At 46.0% G+C, this 6,000-nt stretch overlaps 1 long non-coding RNA gene across 1 annotated transcript in view; it reads left to right on the forward strand.

Annotated features, from left to right (window-relative positions):
* The window catches only part of LOC140695257 (uncharacterized), a 132,186-nt gene extending 129,229 nt beyond the window's left edge, over window positions 1-2,957 (forward strand). The window contains exon 4 of the long non-coding RNA XR_012070953.1: window positions 2,741-2,957. This is a non-coding gene — a long non-coding RNA (uncharacterized lncRNA). The remainder of the gene's footprint in view (window positions 1-2,740) is intronic.
* Window positions 2,958-6,000: the final 3,043 nt, after the last annotated feature.

Genomic DNA, 6,000 nt, shown 5'->3' on the forward strand with positions numbered 1-6,000 from the left:
AATGTAGACTTCTAGGGTTTTGTTGAGAGAAATTTTAGACACTTGGCTCTACGCAATTCCATAGGATTTTCTCGAGGACAATTTCTGCTAGACATTGATGCCATGTCCTGTTCCTGAGTGTGTTGTCTGGTATTTCTCCAATTGCTTGTGTTGCCTTTGTTGTGATGAACACCCCATACTATTTCGATTAGCATAACCTCATTTTCATTACGCTTATCTCACAAATCTGAATGTTCACAGGACACATCCTCTGGTGGAAATGAAGCTTCTAAAGGCTCTCAGCTCTGCATTCTGCTCTATGTCATTTTGGAGTGATTCCAAAACAGCAAACTGAGAGTGTGCTTGTGCTTTATAATGCCACGGGAATGTCCCAATGAAACCAGTCCTTCCCGGAACTTCGCTGTCTACAGAAACACCTGTGGAATCATATGTATGGATGTCACACTTCAGGGCCTGCTGGAAAGATCCCGCAGACTGATCTTGGTGTCCTCGGTGCAGTACCATGCCTGTGCCATTCAAAACGTAGCATCTGCTTTTGGGAGATAATGCTGGAGGAAATACTTCACCATCTCACGCGGTGGACTTGGACCACTCTTCCTTGTCCTCTCATCCTTGTGGCACGGGTGCACGGAGGCAACCACAGAGTTGTTGTGCATCCCTTGCCTCAAACAAATCCATAATCCTAGCCCAGGTTATGAATGAAGAAGATCCTAAGGCTTTTCATTCTGATATCAAACCCAAGGCCCCCTGAATCCCTCAGACCCGATGCACGATATCTCTGATTCAGCCCCACACGTGCTCTATTGGCAAAATGTCCAATTGGTCTCTGGTCCTGCAGATGCACTGTGTGTGGCCATGGGACATATCGGTAATCTCAACCGCGCGCGCCAGTGTGGTTGCTTTCTCATTGGGGTCACGGGTCGGTTTGCTCTCTTGATAGGACCCACCACATCCCACAACGCACTCCAGATCCCTGAGACAAAGCGTGTGCCATCATCCGTAGCCCTATCCCTCACTGACCGCTGCCTCTGCTACCTCAAATTTGGCAGCTCAGTTCTTGGTCTCAGAATCAACTGTGGGGATATTTTGCGCTGGTTTCTTGGAGTTCTGTCAGCCGAGCATCTGCTGTGCACTCTTCTAACACTCAGCGCATCACCTTCAATCCCATGTCTCCTGTCCGCTTGAGAGTGTGTGTCCATGTTAAAGAGAGTTTCACCTTTGCTGCTCCATCACCAGGGGTCAGACCCTGCACTGGTTTCCATTCCCTGCTTTGCCTTCTCCTGTTTCCAGGGGTTCTGAGGCCTCATCCTGTCCTTGGAAGTAGCAGACCTCTGTTCGGCAAGTGTCCTGTGCCAAGGGCTGTGTGAGTGGATGTTTCCATTGCTTTGTACATGGGAGCGTGTGAGCGCAGGTTGCACTGCTTCTCTGCCAACTGGGCATCGATGAATCAACACTTTCCAGATACATTTCACAGAAATGTGATTTTTGTTTAGCTCTTTGTTTCTATACAGCCGTGGTGGGAGGGATTGTCCGAACACTACAGTTTTGACATTGTGTTCACATCTCATTTGCAGTCTTTGAAAAGTTTAATAGAATTGATTTACATGTTTTGGGAGTTATACGAAAATGAAGTTAGTTTTGAAACGTACTAAATCGACCTAGAAACCAGAATTGTCAATTTCGGTAACATTTTGTCAGCTGTAAGGAAAACATAGACAGATAGAATGCAAAGTAGCAGTCCAAACTGCTAAAGGGGTCATGTCAACTCTTTCCTTTTGAAGCCTCCGAAACCAACAGGAACCATGAAATATCTATTGGAAACATGAAATAACCCCCAACCTTGGATTCACTTGTGCATGTGGTGCCCTTTACTCCCAATGACACCTACTGGCCAATGATGGCATTTCAAAGGGTAACATCCCTCTCTAGGGCAATACAAGAGAAACCAAACCAAATATATACATTTAGGTTTGAATGCAAAATCACCTAGAGGCATTGTAGCTATGAGAACACTGCTGCAGCCATGCTAGTCTACTGAGAGCCAGGTATTCTTCTATCAGTGATGAGAACGCTTAATCATCTGATCATGTTGGGTTAAGCAATTTAACGCAACCAAGTCTGCAACCCCCATGCTATAGAGCTCCCGGGGGCTTGACTCATCTGAAAGACTGTCCTCATAATCTGTATCTTTAATGTCATTGGCGACTTTTACAGTTCAGTTCCCTATCTGACTTTTAATATTTACCTATAATGTCTTGAAAAATGGAGGCCTAATACATATTCAAGTTCAGTCAAATATTCCCCTCACTTACCACACTGCATTCACCCCAGAGAATGCATAATCCCAGCATTTGCTGAATCTAGCAGAAGGCTATCGTTTCTTTGTGTGAGCAAAGTATTGAATTCCTATCTATTGAAGTCGAGACTATTTGACCTTTAAGGTGTTCACTGATGTTCACAGAGTTTGAAGCTGGAGGAACTCTTATTGTAGGAGGGGCTTGCTCTTCTCGTGCTGGCTTCATAACAGCTCAGGTAGTGATCCTTCAAAATGGATGCCTGAGTGGAGGGGAGGGAAGAGCAAGTGCTTGATAGCTAGGCCCAAACCTGGGAAAAGGCTTACCTGGGCTTGCTGCACTTTGGTATGAATGGCTTGGAAATGCCCCTTGGGATGTGTGGATTCTCAAGACCTCTTCCAAGAACTTCAGCGTTTCGATCACCTCTGCCATCTCTTCTCTTTTAGACGTCAGGGATCTTGGACCCGTTCTTGGAGCAGAGAATTGAGGAACTTCCTCAAGTCCACGTTAGCACTCCGTATGTTTCTGCCAGTGTCAGCGAGGTTCAATATGTCTCATGAAAGCCTTTGGAGCCTGGTATCCTCTACAGCTGTCTCCAGGCCAGTATTCTCTACTGTAGCACAACATCTATCATCAGTGTGTTCGCATCTCTCCTCAATCCGTGCAGCCAGCTTTTCGGCCAGCTTCTCTTCGTGTCTCCCATAAAGTCGACTTCAACAGGACTGGGCAAGCCTGAAAGTACCTCGGAGCCTCACCAGTAAGCTGATGACAGGCAGATCTTCCACTGCCTGCCCTTTCAGGTTCTGGAAACTGACCCGTGAACTCAGGTCTTTGGGCAGCATCAGTATCTCGAACTGAAACAGCTTCCCGGAACAAAGAGCTAAGCCAAGCTCCACAGAGGGCGGCAGCCCCTCCATCACACTGATCCACCCACAGAACTCTGCCCGGTTACCTAGGATCCACCAGCCACAACAAGCCTCGTGGTACACACCAACATTCCACCTGGAATCCAACCGCTAACTGCCATCCCCAATGGCTGCTGCATCTTGTCAGTGTTGGGGGAGGGGCTGCATCCGACGAGCGGTTCCTAAGTTAAATGTGATTCTACCCACTAGCGTCCCATGGGAATTTGTTCTTCCCTCTCTCCTTCTCTTCAGATCTGTATGCACAGTACCAACGGAGGGAAGTGTGTCCATTTTCAGTTGATTTATTTCACACGTCTTTAAACTTTCTAACCGTTCACAGTACACAGAGACCCACTAAAGGAAACTTATGTTCCTGTAATATCCGAACACCCGGAATACATATCCGTCGGTTGATTTCTGCTGAAGCCCCCGCACTCTCGGACATGGATCCATTGGTTTCATGGGGGCTGAAATTCCTAGGAATGAATCCAACCCCAATGTGCACTTTACTGTCTGTCTCTTTTGCTCTTAGTACCCTTTTGCAGAGCTACTTGTCTTTCTTATAGGCTTATGCCATTTCTTCTCGACGTAGGGTAGAATATGGCATTCATTCATCCTGTTGGAAGACTTGAAGTCTATATCACGGACAAGGAATCCATTTGATTCCAAATCGGCATTTGGGGTAGGTCACGATTTGCTCATATCAATCAATATTTACGAATATAAATGCACGACTCTGAATTCCGAATACAAGTGTGCTGAGTACACTGATGCCGCGAAACTGGCTCAATGGGTGCTGAAACATCCTTGACATCACCTTGGGTATTTTCTTTTGAATAATCATGGTTCCCTTGTTATATGTCAGCCAAACGTACCCTTTGGTGCCTTTTTGTTTGTTTGATTCTTTGTTGGTCTTCTTCTCGTTTGTTTTGCAAACACGTCAGGCCATGCATCTCTCCGTTCGCTTCCAACAGAGAGTCACATAAGCTGATTCACTTAAAATAGTGCTTCCAATCACCTAGGACTTCCTGCTTCCCTCTCCCATCTTTAGGGATTTGATGTCCTCCTTGCCTTCTTCTTGTTTCTTTTTGCCACTCATGCTCTTCTTGCATTTCCAATACTGGTTTTCTTCTTTCCATTTCATCTTGCTGCTTTTCTATTCAGGGGAGGATTCTCAACCTTTCTTTTAGGATAAGGTTGGAACTGCTGAATTCTTTTAAGATTGGCCGGTCTGTGGAATTCTCTAGCTCTGCCGTTATTAGAAATGGCGGTCATGTGGCCTAGGCTACCCTAGATGGCAGCATTTGGCCATTCAGGATGTGGTCTATGTCCTGGCACTCCTCCCTCTCCTGCAATATGGCTGCCGAGATATCAGCTGAAACCCCTCTGGAGGTTGTCTTGGGACTATGTTGTTTTCCTCCAGGCGCATTTTAAATCACTGGGATGCTCATGAACTTTGTTGAATTGACTCCTTCAGCTGCTGGTAGGTCTTTTGGGATTCCACCTCCTTTGGATGCTGTGTACTTCCTGAATTCGCATAGATGATTCTCTCTTGGCTTTCAGCAAGTTTCAGTCTGATTTTTCGACAGATCACTTTTCAGAAATTTTGTGTTTCTTTCTCTCTTGCTTTTCCATCTGGGACTCTTACGAATCCTAGTCTTTCATGCCTTGTCTTACCCCAGGATTCAACAGCAATGTGTTCATTGGTTTGCACTTGCTATCCTATGTCTGTTTCTGACGAGGGATTTCTGTCCCCCTGTCTTCACAGTCATTCACGCGTCCCTCTGCATTATGTAGTCTGCTTAGGACTGAATCTTAGCCTTGATATGATCCCATCCATTGAGTTTTCTGATATTATTTGGCTCGTCTTTCGACTTTCTCTTCCCCTTTTCTGGCATTCTGCCTTTTGTGATTCTGAGACACTGTTGTTTTTCAGGGATTCCCTCACCTCCGTTTTCAATACTTGCTCTGGATAGAGTTTTGCAGTCTAGTTGTGTGAAAGCTTATCTTTTGGGCCTTCAATCTCTTTGGAACTGAAAATGGAACTTCCTGCTTCTTTTACTGTACTTCTTCATCTCCACTGGTCAGGTAATATCAGGTATCTAATGTAGACTTGTAGGGCTTTGTTAAGTGAAAACGTTAGACTCTTGGCTCTGCGCAATTCCATGGGATTCCTGTGAGGACAATTTCTCCTAGACATTGATGCCATGTCCTGTTCCTGTGTGTGTTGCCTGGTACCCCTCCAATTGCTGGTGTTGCCTTTGTTTGGATGAACACCCCATACTATTTCGATTAGCATAAACTCCTTTTGATTACGCTTATCTCACAATTCTGAAAGTGCACAGGACACTTCCTCTTGTGGAAATGAAGCTTCTAAAGTTCTCAGCTCTGCATTCTGCTCTGTGTCATTTTGGAGTGTTTCCAAAACAGCCAACTGAGAGTGCGTTTGTGCTTTGTAGTGCCACGGGATTGTCCCAGTGAAACCAGTCCTTCCCAGAGCTTCTCTGTCTACAGAAACACCAGTGGAAGCAGATCTATGGATGTCACACATCAGGGCCTGCTGGAAAGATCCCGCAGACCGACCTTGGTGTCCTCGGTGCCGTACCGTGCCGGTGCCATCCAAAATGTAGCATCGGCTTTTGGGAGATAATGCTGAAGGAAATGCTTCCACTTCTCACGCTGTGGACTTGGACCTCTCTTTCTTGTCCTCTCGTCCTTGTGGCACGGGTGCACGAAGGCAACCAGAGAGCTGTTGTGCACCCTGTGCCTCGAATCAAACCATAATCCTAGAGCAGGTTATG

This window comes from Vicugna pacos, unplaced genomic scaffold, assembly GCF_048564905.1.
Source record: "Vicugna pacos unplaced genomic scaffold, VicPac4 scaffold_192, whole genome shotgun sequence".
NCBI lineage: Eukaryota > Metazoa > Chordata > Mammalia > Artiodactyla > Camelidae > Vicugna > Vicugna pacos.